General features: G+C 45.4%; 1 protein-coding gene across 2 annotated transcripts in view; it reads right to left on the reverse strand.

Annotated features, from left to right (window-relative positions):
• Nucleotides 1-7,641: 7,641 nt before the first annotated feature.
• Nucleotides 7,642-18,586, reverse strand: part of LOC129058298 (uncharacterized) — a 43,827-nt gene continuing 32,882 nt past the window's right edge. The window contains exons 8-12 of one of the 2 annotated variants that reach the window (XR_010139384.1): nt 17,360-17,457; nt 16,813-17,020; nt 15,910-15,974; nt 10,137-10,257; nt 7,642-9,390 (exon numbers count right to left, since the gene is read on the reverse strand). The gene's annotated coding sequence lies outside the window, so the exon portion shown is untranslated. Of the gene's footprint in view, nt 9,391-10,136; nt 10,258-13,371; nt 13,717-15,909; nt 15,975-16,812; nt 17,021-17,359; nt 17,458-18,586 lie in introns of those variants that run through there. The other variant, XR_010139385.1, reaches the window with a different exon arrangement.

Here is an 18,586-nt window from a genome sequence, read left to right on the forward strand (position 1 = left end):
TGTTTGTAAGGAATGTATATACTAAAAGTTCTTCTTGCTGTCAAAAGAATATGTGTGAATAAGTCATTTTAACTTATTCTTCTGTTTTTCTTTGATCTTCCTGCCATCATCCCACAGCCTTACTTTAGAAATTTGTTTTTTAGAACATTGAACAAGTGCTCCTTGTGGTGGCACACACCTCTAGGATGGGAGGCAGGGGTGGAAGGGTCACTTGAGGCCATGAGTTTGACACCAGCCTGGCCAACAAAGTGAGACCCCACATCTACAAAACAATTTAAAAATTAGCCAAGTATCGTCATGTATACCTACAGTCCCAGCTACTCAGGAGGCTCAGGTAGGAGGATCCTTAGCCCAGGAGTTCAAGGCTGCAGCGAGCTGATAGCACTACTGTACTCAAGCCTGGGTGACAGGGTGAGACCCCATCTCCTAAAATAAAAATCAAAGAAAAAAAATAGTTCAAGTAGCAAGTAGTATGTGGCTTACTCTGAATATTTCTAAACTAGAAATTCTCAATCTTTTGGGATCTAACATCCCTTTACATTTTTTAACTTTATTGAAGATCTCTAAGACTATTTCTTTCTGTAGATAATTATATTAAAACTAGAAAATAAGACACAAGTTCTTAAATATTATTCATCACATATTAAAGCCATTACACGTTAATATAATACAAGATTTTAAAAATATTTAATATTCATTACATATTAATAATAAAACCATTACATGTTGATATAATACTTTCTTTTTTTCTTTCAGACAAAGTCTTGTTCTTTTGCCCAGGCTGGAGTGAAGTGGTGCAGTCTCAGCTCATTGCAACCTCCGCCCCACAGGTTCAAGCGATTCTCCTACCTCAGCCTCCCAAGTAGCTGGGATTACAGGGGCCCACTACCATGTCCAGCTAATTATTGTATTTTCTTAGTAGAGAAGGAGTTTCGCCATGTTGGCAAGGCTGGTCTTGAACTCTTGACCTCAGGTGATCCACCCGCCTGGGTCTCCCTAAGTGCTGGGATTACAGGTGTGAGCCACCGCGCCCACCCCGATTAATATATGTTTTAAAACACTGATTAGTCAGGCAACAACACCGGGCAGGGGTCTCCTCATTCCCAGTGACGCAAACCCCACTGCACGGCTGAGGGGTTGCAAGGGCTGCAGAGCCAAAAGGCTCTGACTTGAGATTTCATTATTTTACTTGTATTTTTATTTGTATTGTGAGACAGGTCCTGCTCTGTCACCCAGACTGGAGTGCAGCTGTGCACTTACAGCTCACTGCAGCCTCGACCTCCTGGGCTCAAGCCATCTTCCTGCCTCAGCTCCCCAGTAGCTGGTAGTACAGTTGAGTGCCACCATGCCTGGTTAGTTTTTTAATTTTTTTGTAGAGTGAGGGGTCTTGCTATGTTGCCCAAGCTGGCCTCAAACTCCTGACCTCAAGAGATCTGCCCACTTCAGCCTCCTGAGTAGCTGAAACTACAAGTACACATCACCACGCCTAGCTACATTTATTTAATTTTGAAAAATATTTTTGTAAAGAGCAGATCTTGCTGTGTTGTCCAGGCTGGTCTTGAACACCTGCCCTTAAAAGATACTCCCACCTCTGCTTACCAAACAGCTGGGACTACAGGCATGAGCCACTGCAATGAGCCTGAAGAGATGTCTTTAATCTAGCATCCCATACTTGGTAGGATTGGGAAAGGCAGTAGTGTTTTTTAAAATTACTTCATAATTTCAGTAACAATCAAACTCAACCTTGACCCCTGCCTTCTCTCACACCCCATATCCAGTCTGTCAGGAAATCCTGTTGACTGTCTTCGGCATGTACTAAAGATCCCCACCCAGCAACTCCCTGGCCTCCTCCCCTACCTCTCCCCTCTGACCATCTCTCAACACCACATGACCCTGGTCAGGACCACCATCATCTCCCGCCTGGATGTTGCCAAAGCTTGGCCCCCATGCTTCTACCCACATCTTCCCATAGTCTTTCTCAACTCAGCAGCCAGAGAATGCTTTTAAATCAGGAGACAGACCACGTCGTCGCTCTGCTCAGAACCCTCCCGCAGTTCCCATCTGAGTCAGAGTAAAAGCCAAAGCCCCAGCAATAACCTCCCGGGGCTTAAGTGATTTGTACTGATCCCCACCCAGCAACTCCCTGGCCCCCTCCCCTAATTCTCTCCCTCTCTCCGTCTGCTCCATGGGCCTCCTTCCAGAGCCTCAGACACACCTCAGACACTTTATTCTATTGTTTCTGCCTACAGTTCTCTTCCCTCAGCACCTTGGCCAGCTCCTTCCCCTCCTTCAAGTCTTTACTCAATTTTCACTTAGGAGGCCACCCCTGACCATTCTATTTAACATTGCCATCTGTCCCCATGCCCACCGTGCTCATTTCTTCTTTCTTTACTTTCTTCTTTTTTTCAAGATCTCACTGTCACCAAGGCTGGAGTGCAGTGGCACAATCACAGCTCACTGCAACCTCAAATTTCCAGGCTCAAGCGATCCTCCCACCTCAGCCTCCCCAGTAGCTGGGACTCCAGGTTCATGCCATCATGCCTGGCTAAATTTTTTAGTATTTTATTTTATTTTATTTTGAGACAGAGCTTCACTCTTCTTGCCCAGGCTGTAGTGTAATGGTCTGATACCGGCTCACTACAACCTCCACCTCCCAGATTCAAGTGATTCTCCTGCCTCAGCCTTCCAAGTAGCTGGGATTACAGGTGCGTGCCACCACACCCAGCTAATTTTTGTATTTTTAGTAGAGCCGGGGTTTCGCAATGTTGGCCAGGCTGGTCGCGAACTCCTGACCTCAGGTAATCTGCCCGCTTCGGCCTCCCAAAGTGCTGGAGTTACAGGCGTGAGCCACCACGCCTGGCCAATTTTTTCATTTTTTGTAGAGACAAGGTCTTACTATGTTGCCCAGACTGGTCTTGAACTCCTGGCCTCAAGTGATCCTCCTGCCTAAATTCCTAAAGTGCTGGGATTACCGGCATGAGCCATCATGCCTGGCTTCATGTTCATTTCTTCTTGCCGCTGCAACATAGTTTGCAGTTTCCTACATTTAGTGGCTTAAAACACCACAAAACTACCATCTTACGGTTCTAGGGGCCAGAAACCCAAACTAGGTCTATTAAGGCTAAAGTCAAGGTGTCAGCAGGGCTGCATTCCTTCTGGAGACCCTAAAGTGTTCCCTTGGCTTTTCCAGCTTCTAGAAGCCACCCCCATTCCTTGGATCATGGCCCCTGACTCCATCTTCAAAGCCAGAAGTGAAGCATCTTCAAATCTCCCTCTCTCACCTCTGCTTTCGTCACCACATCTCCTGCTCCAATTCTGAATCTCCTACTCTCTTTCTTTTATAAAGACCCCTGTGATTGCTGGGCATGATGGCTCCCACCCAGAATCCCAACATTTTGGGAGGTCAAGGCAGGAGGAACACTTGAGGCCCGAAGTTTGAAACTAGCATGAACAACATAGTGAGACCCCCACCTCTAGAAAAAAAATAAAAACAAATATTAGCCCGACATGGTGGTATGCGCCTGTAGTCCTAGCTACTTGAGAGGCTGAAGTGAGACAATCGATTTAGCCCAGGAGTTTGAGATCAGCCTGGACGACATAACTAAATCGCATCTCTACAAGGAAGAGGTGGGAGGATCACTTGAGCCCAGGAATTTGCGGCCAGCCTGGGCAACAAAAGAAGACCCCATCTGGCCAACACGGCCAACCTGGCCACCATGGTGAAACTCCGACTCTACAAAAATGAGCTGGGCATGGGTGACATGCATGTGTAGTCCTACCTACTTGGGAGGTTGAGATGGGAGGATCGCTTGATCTCAGAAGGCCAAAGCTATAGTGAGCTATGATCACATCACTGCACTCCAGTCTGGATGACACAGGGAGATTCTGTCTCAAAAAAAAAAAAGAAAAGAAATATATATTTCATCTCTGTCCCTGGTTCCTGGCACAGAGCTTCTAAAGCTCTTAGAAAGACCTCAGTGATAGATGTGACAAGAACATCTTTTGTTTTAATATTTGGTCTTGGTCCCAGGTTTCTAACACAAGAGCCTCTAAGAACTTTGGGATCTCCAGCATGGTAAGAATGCATTTGGGGATGTTGTTGAGATGACTGGGTGACTGCAAGCTCCTACATTTCTTCAAGAGGAGGGCTGATTACCATGCAACCACATGGTAAGAGGCTTGGAACTTTCAGCCTCATGCACTGAACTCCAGGAGGAAGAGGGGCTGGAGACTGACTTAATCACCAACAGCCAAAGATTTTATCAATCATGCTTGCATAATAAAGCCTCCATAAACACCCTGAATGGGGTTTGCAGAGCTTTCAGGGTTGCTGGACACAGGAGATGCTGGGAGGGTCGCATGTTCAACAGAGGGCATGGGAGCTCTGTGCTCCTCCGAACTTAACTTGCCCTGGGTATCTTTCTTTTTTTTTGAGACAGGATCAGGCTCTTTTGTCCAAGCTAGAGTGCAGTGGCACAATCTCAGCTTACTGTAACCTAAGCCTCCCCAGTCCCCAGCTCAAGGCATCCTCTCATCTCAGCTTCCCTAGAAGTTGGAACTCTAGGTGCACAACACCACACCGGTTATTTTTTTTTTTTTTTTTTAATTTTTTATAGAGACAGGTTTTCACCATGTTGCCCAGGCTGGTCTCAAACTCCTGAGTTTAAGCGATCCTCCCACCTTGTCCTCCCAAAGTGCTGAGATTACAGGCATGAACCACTGCATCCAGCATGCACGTCTCTTTCATTGACTGTTTCTGAGATGTATCCTTCACAATGAACCAGTAATAGGAAATGAACTGGCCAGATGTGGCGGCTCACATCTGTAATCCCAGCACTTTCAGAGGCTGAGGTGGGAGGATCACTTGAGACCAGGAATTTGTGGCCAGCCTGGCCAACACAACAAGACCCCATCTATACAAAAAATAAAAGAAACTAGCCAGATGTGGTGTTGCAGGCATGTAGTCTCAGCTACTAGGGAGGCTGAGATGGGAGAACCACTGGGGCCCAGACAATCAAGGCTGCAATGAGCTATGACTGCACCATTGCACACCAGCCTGGGCAACAAAATAAGACCCTCTCTCTCAGAAAAAAAGAAAATAAACTGTTTTTCTGAGTTCCATGAACTGTTCTAGCAAATTATTAAACCCAAGAAAACAGTTATGGGAACCCCCGATTTGTAACAGGTTGGTCAAAAGTACAGGTGACAACTTAGGACTTGCCATTGGCATCTGAAGTCAGGATGGTCTCGTGGGACTGAGGCCCTAACTTGTAGGGTCTGTGCTAACTCCAGGTAGTGTCAGAATAAAGTCATGGGACACCCAGTTAATATCCAGAGCACTGAAGAATTTGGTGTAGAAACTCCATACATACATTCAGTCACAAGTGTGTGAGTAGAGACAAACATGGGCTTTTCTGTCACCTGTCTACCGCTTAACTGCATAGGAGAGGCAATACGTGGTGCTCATGAACAAAGCAAACATTAAAGTCACACCAGACCCAACACTTGACTCAGTCTTAATATCCACGTGAGCTTGGGCAAATCATTCATTATTCCCAAGGCTTCATCACTCCATTCATCAAATAGGGATAACTGTGGCACCTACCTGTGATTCTGTGAGAATTAAAGAAATATTATGCTTGGGGTTATTGTCATCATTATACCCATTCCAAACTATTTGACAAGGACAGTGATGGATGATGACATCAAAAAATCAGAAACTGCAATGAGGTCTCTCAGGCAAAATTCCATACAAGCAAATTACTGTCTCTACAAAGCATTCCTGCCACACTTAATTCACCATTCCCTGAACAAAATATGCCATCCTCGTTGTTCAGGTCTGTACAGTGCTGGTTTCCCTTCCTGGGCAGTTTGCTCCATCCCATCCCAGCCCATTCCCCATCCTGCCACCTCCCCCTTTCCTCCCCACTCTCATACAACTCTTCCTCATCTTTCAGGACTTGGCTTCAATGTCACCTTAACTGGAAGCTTTTCTCACTCTCCAGAAGAGCTTCCCATTGCACTTGATGCATGCACTATCATTTGATCATTTTTGAGTTACAGTCCAAATCTTTTTGTACCTGAATAACATGTTGCCCAGTCAGTCTCTCTTCCTGGATTCAGAAGTCGTTCATGGTAGATCCAGCTGGAAGTGACAAAAAGACATCTTTTGACATAAAGGGATGACACAGACAGACATAAGTTCTTAAATGTCTTAAATGTTATGTGAAAATTAAACAGAATTCAAAGATTTGTGGGGAACACTTAGGAGGGAAAGTTACTGGGAACGTCATAAAGGGTTAATTTGTATTTTATTTTATTTTTTGAGACAGTCTCACTCCGTCACCTAGGCTGGAGTGCAGTGGTGCAATCAGGCTCACTGCAGCCTTGACCACCTGGGCTCAAGTAATCTCACTTAATTTTTATTTGGTTTAAGAAAGTCTTGGTTGAGGGTGGTGGCTTATGCCTGTAATCTCAGCACTTTGGGAGGCTGAGAGAGGTCTATTACTTGAGGCCAGGAGTTTGAGATCAGCCTGGGCAATATATTAAGACCCTGCCTCTACCATAAAACAGAGTGAATGTGTGGAAGACAATTTTTCCACAGACTGGGAGTGAGGGAATAATTTCAGGATGATTCAAGTGCATTACATATATTGTGCACTTTATTTCTATTATTACTACATAGTAATATATAATGAAATGATTCTACAACTCACTATAACGTAGACTCAGTGGGATCTCTGAGCTTGTTTTCCTGCAACTAGACTGTCCATCTGGGGTGATGGGAGACAGTAACAGAATATCAGGCATTAGAGTCTCTTAAGGCGTACACAACCTAGATCCCTCGCATGCACACTTCACAACAGAGTTTGTGTTCCTATGAGAATCTAATGCTGCTGCTGATCTGACAGGACATGGAGCTCAGGTGGTCATGCAAGCGATGGGAGGGGCTAGAAATACAGATGAAGTTTCCCTTCACTCACCTGCTGCTCACCTCCAGCTCTGTGGCCCTGTGGTTGGAGACCGCTGCTCAAGTGCATTCGAAAGGATCCATCCCATGCCATTCTTCAGAGTCATCTTTACTGCTGCAGTGGTCAACCTGTAGCAGCCCTAAGCTCACAGGACATATGCTTCAACTGGCATTTCACAATCAACAGTATATGGTAGCTTGAGTCATTGTGAAGTCACTTCCTGGAAATCACCAGCATCCCATATCCCATTAGCAAGGAGCTCAGCACTGCTCCTTGGATAACCAAACCTACTCCCAAATCCCATCTGTGTGTGTCTATCTCCTGGTACCCTTCCTAGCATCGACTCTGTACTTGTAGGAGTCCAATCGGGAGACACAAACCATTCAAAAGTTTAAACTAGAATGAGCAAGGTGGCTCACACCTGTAATCCCAGCACTTTAGGAGGCCAAGATGGGTGGACTGCTTTGAGCTCAGGAGTTTGAGAACAGTCTGGGAAACATGGCGAAACCTCGTCTCTACAAAAAACACAAACATCAGCTGGGTGTGGTGGCACTTACCTGTAATCCCAGCTACTCGGGAGGCTGAGGCAGGAGAATTGCTTCAGCCTGGCAGGTGGAGGCTGCAGTGAGCAGAGGTTGTGCCACTGTACTCCAGCCTGGGTGACAGTGCGAGACCCGGTATCAAAAAGAAAAAATGTATATATATGTAAATTTAATATAAAAAGTATTAATTTTGGCCAGGCACAATGGCTCATGCCTGTAATCCCAGCACTTTGGGAGGCCAAGGCACACAGATCACCTGAGGTCAGGAGTTCGAGACCAGCCTGACCAGCATGGAGCAACCCCATCTCTACTAAAAATAGAAAACTAGCCCAGGCCAGGCATGGTGGCTCATGCCTGAAATTCCAGCAATTTCAGAAGCTAATGCAGGAGGATTGCTTAAGGCCAGGAGCTAGAGACTGGTTTGGACAACACAGTGAGACCCTGTCTCTATCCAAAAAAAGAAAAAAATTAGCTGGGAGTGGTGGTGCACACTTGTAGTCCCAGCTACTCAGAATGCTGAAGTTTCAGCCTGGCAGGTCAAGGCTGCAGTGAGGCATGATTATGCCACTACAGTCCAGCCTGGTGACAGAGCAAGACCCTGTCTCAAAGAACAAAACAACAACAACCATTTACAGACAGAAAAGAAACAGAGCTAATAAGCTAAGGAAAGATGTTGAAATGTGACAAGTAAAGTAATATGAGATCTTTTATCTATTTAAAATAATCAAACAAAAAATGACTTACTAAATTATAATACCCTGTGCTGGCAAAGGTGCAGTGAAATGGGCACTTTCTTATACTATAAGGGGTGTTTAAATTGTGTATAAGCCTTCCAGGGTAAAGCTTGTCAATTTTTTAAAATAATAGAGACAGGGTCTCACCATACTGCCATACTGCCTCCTCCAACTCTTGGCCTCAAGCAATCCTCCTGTCTTAGCCTCCCAAAGTGCTAAGATTATAGCTGGGAGGCACCCAAAACCTTGTCAATTTACATCAAGGGTAATGAGAACGTCCATTCACCGTGACTCACAGTAATCTTACTTCTGGGGAGACAATTCAATCTAAACAAAAGGTCATCTGTACAAACACAGTAAAAATCTGGGAGTAACTGAAGACAGAGTTGGTAAGTGAAATAAGAAACAGTTATAAGAAATTAAACTATGGTATTAATAGGTACCTGGTAAAAGGTCAGTTGATGTTAGCTGCTACTTTTTTGTCGTTTTGAGACAGGGTCTCACTCTGTCACCCAGGCTGGAGTGCAGAGGCCTGATCATGACTCACTGCAGTCTCAGCCTCCCTGGGCTCAAGTGATCCTCCCACCTCAGCCTACCAAGGAGCTGGGACTACAGGAACATGCCACCACACTAGGCTAATTCATGTATTTTTCTGTAGGGATGGTGACTCCCTTTGTTTCCAAGGCCTATCGCAAACTCTTGGCCTCAAGCCATCCTCCTGCCTCAGCCTCCCAAAGTGTTGCGATTACCAGTGGGAGCCACCACACCTGGCCAGCTGCTACTTTTATCAATATTATTATTATTCCACTCGATTAAAAATTATTATTTTCAAGGCTATGCAACAGTATGTATCCTACAGCATAATTGTAAAAACATATACAGTCGTCCCTCAGTATACAGAATTAGTTCCAGCCCCCCATCTCTGCATATACCAAAATCCATGCTTACTCACGTTTCACTGTCACCCCTCTGGAATCCACGTATAGGAAAATTCCGAATATTAGTTGGGCATAGTGGCAAGCACCTATAGTCTCAGCCACGTGGGAGGTTGAGATGGGAGGATCGCTTCAGCCTGGAAGGTTGAGGCTGCAGTCAGCTGGGATAGCACTACTACACTCCAGCCTTGGACAACAGAGGGAGACTCTGTCTCAGAAGAAAAACAAAATAAAACAGGTTAGAAATTGTAATGAGGTCTGTTGGGCAAAATTCCATATAAGCAAAGTATAAATTAATAAAGCAAATGGTGATAAATTAGTACGACTGACTTTCTGGAGTTTCTGACAATAAGAGTAAGAAAAATGCAAAACACAAAGACAGAGGGTAAAAAGAGAAATTAGGAAAGCATTCTACATGTTTAACAGGAAGACACTGGCCATGTTCGTGCAGCAGCAGTATGTCATGATATGACATACCTTGGAGAGAAGTTAACAGATGAGGAAGTTGATAAAAATCATCAGAGAAGCAAAATACTGGTAGCGACACTCAAGTAAACAACGAAATTTCCATAACTTATGTCAGCAAAATGGGAATATTGTACGGTGTGTGTTGAAGTTCGTATACAACATTGTTTATCTGCCTTTTGTTTGTTTGTAAGGAATGTATATACTAAAAGTTCTTCTTGCTGTCAAAAGAATATGTGTGAATAAGTCATTTTAACTTATTCTTCTGTTTTTCTTTGATCTTCCTGCCATCATCCCACAGCCTTACTTTAGAAATTTGTTTTTTAGAACATTGAACAAGTGCTCCTTGTGGTGGCACACACCTCTAGGATGGGAGGCAGGGGTGGAAGGGTCACTTGAGGCCATGAGTTTGACACCAGCCTGGCCAACAAAGTGAGACCCCACGTCTACAAAACAATTTAAAAATTAGCCAAGTATCGTCATGTATACCTACAGTCCCAGCTACTCAGGAGGCTCAGGTAGGAGGATCCTTAGCCCAGGAGTTCAAGGCTGCAGCGAGCTGATAGCACTACTGTACTCAAGCCTGGGTGACAGGGTGAGACCCCATCTCCTAAAATAAAAATCAAAGAAAAAAAATAGTTCAAGTAGCAAGTAGTATGTGGCTTACTCTGAATATTTCTAAACTAGAAATTCTCAATCTTTTGGGATCTAACATCCCTTTACATTTTTTAACTTTATTGAAGATCTCTAAGACTATTTCTTTCTGTAGATAATTATATTAAAACTAGAAAATAAGACACAAGTTCTTAAATATTATTCATCACATATTAAAGCCATTACACGTTAATATAATACAAGATTTTAAAAATATTTAATATTCATTACATATTAATAATAAAACCATTACATGTTGATATAATACTTTCTTTTTTTCTTTCAGACAAAGTCTTGTTCTTTTGCCCAGGCTGGAGTGAAGTGGTGCAGTCTCAGCTCATTGCAACCTCCGCCCCACAGGTTCAAGCGATTCTCCTACCTCAGCCTCCCAAGTAGCTGGGATTACAGGGGCCCACTACCATGTCCAGCTAATTATTGTATTTTCTTAGTAGAGAAGGAGTTTCGCCATGTTGGCAAGGCTGGTCTTGAACTCTTGACCTCAGGTGATCCACCCGCCTGGGTCTCCCTAAGTGCTGGGATTACAGGTGTGAGCCACCGCGCCCACCCCGATTAATATATGTTTTAAAACACTGATTAGTCAGGCAACAACACCGGGCAGGGGTCTCCTCATTCCCAGTGACGCAAACCCCACTGCACGGCTGAGGGGTTGCAAGGGCTGCAGAGCCAAAAGGCTCTGACTTGAGATTTCATTATTTTACTTGTATTTTTATTTGTATTGTGAGACAGGTCCTGCTCTGTCACCCAGACTGGAGTGCAGCTGTGCACTTACAGCTCACTGCAGCCTCGACCTCCTGGGCTCAAGCCATCTTCCTGCCTCAGCTCCCCAGTAGCTGGTAGTACAGTTGAGTGCCACCATGCCTGGTTAGTTTTTTAATTTTTTTGTAGAGTGAGGGGTCTTGCTATGTTGCCCAAGCTGGCCTCAAACTCCTGACCTCAAGAGATCTGCCCACTTCAGCCTCCTGAGTAGCTGAAACTACAAGTACACATCACCACGCCTAGCTACATTTATTTAATTTTGAAAAATATTTTTGTAAAGAGCAGATCTTGCTGTGTTGTCCAGGCTGGTCTTGAACACCTGCCCTTAAAAGATACTCCCACCTCTGCTTACCAAACAGCTGGGACTACAGGCATGAGCCACCGCAATGAGCCTGAAGAGATGTCTTTAATCTAGCATCCCATACTTGGTAGGATTGGGAAAGGCAGTAGTGTTTTTTAAAATTACTTCATAATTTCAGTAACAATCAAACTCAACCTTGACCCCTGCCTTCTCTCACACCCCATATCCAGTCTGTCAGGAAATCCTGTTGACTGTCTTCGACATGTACTAAAGATCCCCACCCAGCAACTCCCTGGCCTCCTCCCCTACCTCTCCCCTCTGACCATCTCTCAACACCACATGACCCTGGTCAGGACCACCATCATCTCCCGCCTGGATGTTGCCAAAGCTTGGCCCCCATGCTTCTACCCACATCTTCCCATAGTCTTTCTCAACTCAGCAGCCAGAGAATGCTTTTAAATCAGGAGACAGACCACGTCGTCGCTCTGCTCAGAACCCTCCCGCAGTTCCCATCTGAGTCAGAGTAAAAGCCAAAGCCCCAGCAATAACCTCCCGGGGCTTAAGTGATTTGTACTGATCCCCACCCAGCAACTCCCTGGCCCCCTCCCCTAATTCTCTCCCTCTCTCCGTCTGCTCCATGGGCCTCCTTCCAGAGCCTCAGACACACCTCAGACACTTTATTCTATTGTTTCTGCCTACAGTTCTCTTCCCTCAGCACCTTGGCCAGCTCCTTCCCCTCCTTCAAGTCTTTACTCAATTTTCACTTAGGAGGCCACCCCTGACCATTCTATTTAACATTGCCATCTGTCCCCATGCCCACCGTGCTCATTTCTTCTATCTTTACTTTCTTCTTTTTTTCAAGATCTCACTGTCACCAAGGCTGGAGTGCAGTGGCACAATCACAGCTCACTGCAACCTCAAATTTCCAGGCTCAAGCGATCCTCCCACCTCAGCCTCCCCAGTAGCTGGGACTCCAGGTTCATGCCATCATGCCTGGCTAAATTTTTTAGTATTTTATTTTATTTTATTTTGAGACAGAGCTTCACTCTTCTTGCCCAGGCTGTAGTGTAATGGTCTGATACCGGCTCACTACAACCTCCACCTCCCAGATTCAAGTGATTCTCCTGCCTCAGCCTTCCAAGTAGCTGGGATTACAGGTGCGTGCCACCACACCCAGCTAATTTTTGTATTTTTAGTAGAGCCGGGGTTTCGCAATGTTGGCCAGGCTGGTCGCGAACTCCTGACCTCAGGTAATCTGCCCGCTTCGGCCTCCCAAAGTGCTGGAGTTACAGGCGTGAGCCACCACGCCTGGCCAATTTTTTCATTTTTTGTAGAGACAAGGTCTTACTATGTTGCCCAGACTGGTCTTGAACTCCTGGCCTCCAGTGATCCTCCTGCCTAAATTCTTAAAGTGCTGGGATTACCGGCATGAGCCATCATGCCTGGCTTCATGTTCATTTCTTCTTGCCGCTGCAACATAGTTTGCAGTTTCCTACATTTAGTGGCTTAAAACACCACAAAACTACCATCTTACGGTTCTAGGGGCCAGAAACCCAAACTAGGTCTATTAAGGCTAAAGTCAAGGTGTCAGCAGGGCTGCATTTCTTCTGGAGACTCTAAAGTGTTCCCTTGGCTTTTCCAGCTTCTAGAAGCCACCCCCATTCCTTGGATCATGGCCCCTGACTCCATCTTCAAAGCCAGAAGTGAAGCATCTTCAAATCTCCCTCTCTCACCTCTGCTTTCGTCACCACATCTCCTGCTCCAATTCTGAATCTCCTACTCTCTTTCTTTTATAAAGACCCTTGTGATTGCTGGGCATGATGGCTCCCACCCAGAATCCCAACATTTTGGGAGGTCAAGGCAGGAGGAACACTTGAGGCCCGAAGTTTGAAACTAGCATGAACAACATAGTGAGACCCCCACCTCTAGAAAAAAAATAAAAACAAATATTAGCCCGACATGGTGGTATGTGCCTGTAGTCCTAGCTACTTGAGAGGCTGAAGTGAGACAATCGATTTAGCCCAGGAGTTTGAGATCAGCCTGGACGACATAACTAAATCGCATCTCTACAAGGAAGAGGTGGGAGGATCACTTGAGCCCAGGAATTTGCGGCCAGCCTGGGCAACAAAAGAAGACCCCATCTGGCCAACACGGCCAACCTGGCCACCATGGTGAAACTCCGACTCTACAAAAATGAGCTGGGCATGGGTGACATGCATGTGTAGTCCTACCTACTTGGGAGGTTGAGATGGGAGGATCGCTTGATCTCAGAAGGCCAAAGCTATAGTGAGCTATGATCACATCACTGCACTCCAGCCTGGATGACACAGGGAGATTCTGTCTCAAAAAAAAAAAAGAAAAGAAATATATATTTCATCTCTGTCCCTGGTTCCTGGCACAGAGCTTCTAAAGCTCTTAGAAAGACCTCAGTGATAGATGTGACAAGAACATCTTTTGTTTTAATATTTGGTCTTGGTCCCAGGTTTCTAACACAAGAGCCTCTAAGAACTTTGGGATCTCCAGCATGGTAAGAATGCATTTGGGGATGTTGTTGAGATGACTGGGTGACTGCAAGCTCCTACATTTCTTCAAGAGGAGGGCTGATTACCATGCAACCACATGGTAAGAGGCTTGGAACTTTCAGCCTCATGCACTGAACTCCAGGAGGAAGAGGGGCTGGAGACTGACTTAATCACCAACAGCCAAAGATTTTATCAATCATGCTTGCATAATAAAGCCTCCATAAACACCCTGAATGGGGTTTGCAGAGCTTTCAGGGTTGCTGGACACAGGAGATGCTGGGAGGGTCGCATGTTCAACAGAGGGCATGGGAGCTCTGTGCTCCTCCGAACTTAACTTGCCCTGGGTATCTTTCTTTTTTTTTGAGACAGGATCAGGCTCTTTTGTCCAAGCTAGAGTGCAGTGGCACAATCTCAGCTTACTGTAACCTAAGCCTCCCCAGTCCCCAGCTCAAGGCATCCTCTCATCTCAGCTTCCCTAGAAGTTGGAACTCTAGGTGCACAACACCACACCGGTTATTTTTTTTTTTTTTTTAATTTTTTATAGAGACAGGTTTTCACCATGTTGCCCAGGCTGGTCTCAAACTCCTGAGTTTAAGCGATCCTCCCACCTTGTCCTCCCAAAGTGCTGAGATTACAGGCATGAACCACTGCATCCAGCATGCACGTCTCTTTCATTGACTGTTTCTGAGATGTATCCTTCACAATGAACCAGTAATAGGAAATGAACTGGCCAGATGTGGCGGCTCACATCTGTAATCCCAGCACTTTCAGAGGCTGAGGTGGGAGGATCACTTGAGACCAGGAATTTGTGGCCAGCCTGGCCAACACAACAAGACCCCATCTATACAAAAAATAAAAGAAACTAGCCAGATGTGGTGTTGCAGGCATGTAGTCTCAGCTACTAGGGAGGCTGAGATGGGAGAACCACTGGGGCCCAGACAATCAAGGCTGCAATGAGCTATGACTGCACCATTGCACACCAGCCTGGGCAACAAAATAAGACCCTCTCTCTCAGAAAAAAAGAAAATAAACTGTTTTTCTGAGTTCCATAAACTGTTCTAGCAAATTATTAAACCCAAGAAAACAGTTATGGGAACCCCCGATTTGTAACAGGTTGGTCAAAAGTACAGGTGACAACTTAGGACTTGCCATTGGCATCTGAAGTCAGGATGGTCTCGTGGGACTGAGGCCCTAACTTGTAGGGTCTGTGCTAACTCCAGGTAGTGTCAGAATAAAGTCATGGGACACCCAGTTAATATCCAGAGCACTGAAGAATTTGGTGTAGAAACTCCATACATACATTCAGTCACAAGTGTGTGAGTAGAGACAAACATGGGCTTTTCTGTCACCTGTCTACCGCTTAACTGCATAGGAGAGGCAATACGTGGTGCTCATGAACAAAGCAAACATTAAAGTCACACCAGACCCAACATTTGACTCAGTCTTAATATCCAGGTGAGCTTGGGCAAATCATTCATTATTCCCAAGGCTTCATCACTCCATTCATCAAATAGGGATAACTGTGGCACCTACCTGTGATTCTGTGAGAATTAAAGAAATATTACGCTTGGGGTTATTGTCATCATTATACCCATTCCAAACTATTTGACAAGGACAGTGATGGATGACGACATCAAAAAATCAGAAACTGCAATGAGGTCTCTCAGGCAAAATTCCATACAAGCAAATTACTGTCTCTACAAAGCATTCCTGCCACACTTAATTCACCATTCCCTGAACAAAATATGCCATCTTCGTTGTTCAGGTCTGTACAGTGCTGGTTTCCCTTCCTGGGCAGTTTGCTCCATCCCATCCCAGCCCATTCCCCATCCTGCCACCTCCCCCTTCCCTCCCCACTCTCATACAACTCTTCCTCATCTTTCAGGACTTGGCTTCAATGTCACCTTAACTGGAAGCTTTTCTCACTCTCCAGAAGAGCTTCCCATTGCACTTGATGCATGCACTATCATTTGATCATTTTTGAGTTACAGTCCAAATCTTTTTGTACCTGAATAACATGTTGCCCAGTCAGTCTCTCTTCCTGGATTCAGAAGTCGTTCATGGTAGATCCAGCTGGAAGTGACAAAAAGACATCTTTTGACATAAAGGGATGACACAGACAGACATAAGTTCTTAAATGTCTTAAATGTTATGTGAAAATTAAACAGAATTCAAAGATTTGTGGGGAACACTTAGGAGGGAAAGTTACTGGGAACGTCATAAAGGGTTAATTTGTATTTTATTTTATTTTTTGAGACAGTCTCACTCCGTCACCTAGGCTGGAGTGCAGTGGTGCAATCAGGCTCACTGCAGCCTTGACCACCTGGGCTCAAGTAATCTCACTTAATTTTTATTTGGTTTAAGAAAGTCTTGGTTGAGGGTGGTGGCTTATGCCTGTAATCTCAGCACTTTGGGAGGCTGAGAGAGGTCTATTACTTGAGGCCAGGAGTTTGAGATCAGCCTGGGCAATATATTAAGACCCTGCCTCTACCATAAAACAGAGTGAATGTGTGGAAGACAATTTTTCCACAGACTGGGAGTGAGGGAATAATTTCAGGATGATTCAAGTGCATTACATATATTGTGCACTTTATTTCTATTATTACTACATAGTAATATATAATGAAATGATTCTACAACTCACTATAACGTAGACTCAGTGGGATCTCTGAGCTTGTTTTCCTGCAACTAGACTGTCCATCTGGGGTGATGGGAGACAGTAACAGAATATCAGGCATTAGAGTCTCTTAAGGCGTACACAACCTAGATCCCTCGCATGCACACTTCACAACAGAGTTTGTGTTCCTATGAGAATCTAATGCTGCTGCTGATCTGACAGGACATGGAGCTCAGGTGGTCATGCAAGCGATGGGAGGGGCTAGAAATACAGATGAAGTTTCCCTTCACTCACCTGCTGCTCACCTCCAGCTCTGTGGCCCTGTGGTTGGAGACCGCTGCTCAAGTGCATTCGAAAGGATCCATCCCATGCCATTCTTCAGAGTCATCTTTACTGCTGCAGTGGTCAACCTGTAGCAGCCCTAAGCTCACAGGACATATGCTTCAACTGGCATTTCACAATCAACAGTATATGGTAGCTTGAGTCATTGTGAAGTCACTTCCTGGAAATCACCAGCATCCCATATCCCATTAAGCAAGGAGCTCAGCACTGCTCCTTGGATAACCAAACCTACTCCCAAATCCCATCTGTGTGTGTCTATCTCCTGGTACCCTTCCTAGCATCGACTCTGTACTTGTAGGGAGTCCAATCGGGAGACACAAACCATTCAAAAGTTTAAACTAGAATGAGCAAGGTGGCTCACACCTGTAATCCCAGCACTTTAGGAGGCCAAGATGGGTGGACTGCTTTGAGCTCAGGAGTTTGAGAACAGTCTGGGAAACATGGCGAAACCTCGTCTCTACAAAAAACACAAACATCAGCTGGGTGTGGTGGCACTTACCTGTAATCCCAGCTACTCGGGAGGCTGAGGCAGGAGAATTGCTTGAGCCTGGCAGGTGGAGGCTGCAGTGAGCAGAGGTTGTGCCACTGTACTCCAGCCTGGGTGACAGTGCGAGACCCGGTATCAAAAAGAAAAAATGTATATATATGTAAATTTAATATAAAAAGTATTAATTTTGGCCAGGCACAATGGTTCATGCCTGTAATCCCAGCACTGTGGGAGGCCAAGGCAGACAGATCACCTGAGGTCAGGAGTTCGAGACCAGCCTGACCAGCATGGAGCAACCCCATCTCTACTAAAAATACAAAATTAGCTGGGCATGGTGGCACATGCCTGTAATCCCAACTACTCGGGAGGCCGAGGCAGGAGAATCGCTTGAACCAGGCAGGTGGAGGTTGCGCTGAGCCAAGATAGCACCATTGCACTCCAGCCTGGGCAACAAGAGTGAAACTCCATCTTGAAAAAAAGAAAAGGTATTAATTTTTACAGAGGATTAGCACAATGAGGGACACACTAGCACAAAGTAAAGACAACTCTAGAGAATACAGAACTATCAGAGGCCAGGCATTGTGGCTCATGCCTGTAATCCCAGCAATTTGGGAAGCCTAGGCAGGAGGATCACTTGAGGCCAGGAGTTGGAGACCAATCAGCACAAAATAGTGAGACTCTGTGTCTACCAAAAAAAGAAACATTAGCCAGGTGTGGTGGTGGTGCACACCCATAGTTCCAGCTACTTGGGAGTCTGGGGTGGGAGAACCCCTTAAGCCTGGGAAGTCTGCACTACAATGAGCCAAGATTGTGCCACTGCACTCCAGCCTGGGTGACAGAGTGAGACTCTGTCTCAGAAAGAAAAAAGAAAAGAAAGTGTTAATCCCCCTGTGAGAATCTCCTCTTCTCCTGCCCTCTCTGGAACCTCACTTGTCAGTTCTTCCTCCCACTTTCCTGTATCTTTAACCTATCCCCCACTTTTAGCTCCTTCCCATCATCATTTAAATTACTCAAACTTCTTCTGTTTAAAAAACCTCTCCCTAAACTCAGTGAGAGGTCTCCTGCACACCCATTGAGCCATCCGCTCTCCCTGGTGCCTTCTCTACAGCAGCCTGAGCCATGTCTCTAATCCATGAATCTCATCATGTTACTCCCCCATTTACATCACTTCTCCTTGCCTCAGGGATTAAGTCCAAACTCCTTAACAGCCCCTGCTCTGCCCTGCCTTGCAAGGCAGCC

The sequence above is a fragment of the Pongo abelii genome, chromosome 2 (genome assembly GCF_028885655.2).
Source record: "Pongo abelii isolate AG06213 chromosome 2, NHGRI_mPonAbe1-v2.0_pri, whole genome shotgun sequence".
Taxonomy (NCBI): Eukaryota; Metazoa; Chordata; class Mammalia; order Primates; family Hominidae; genus Pongo; species Pongo abelii.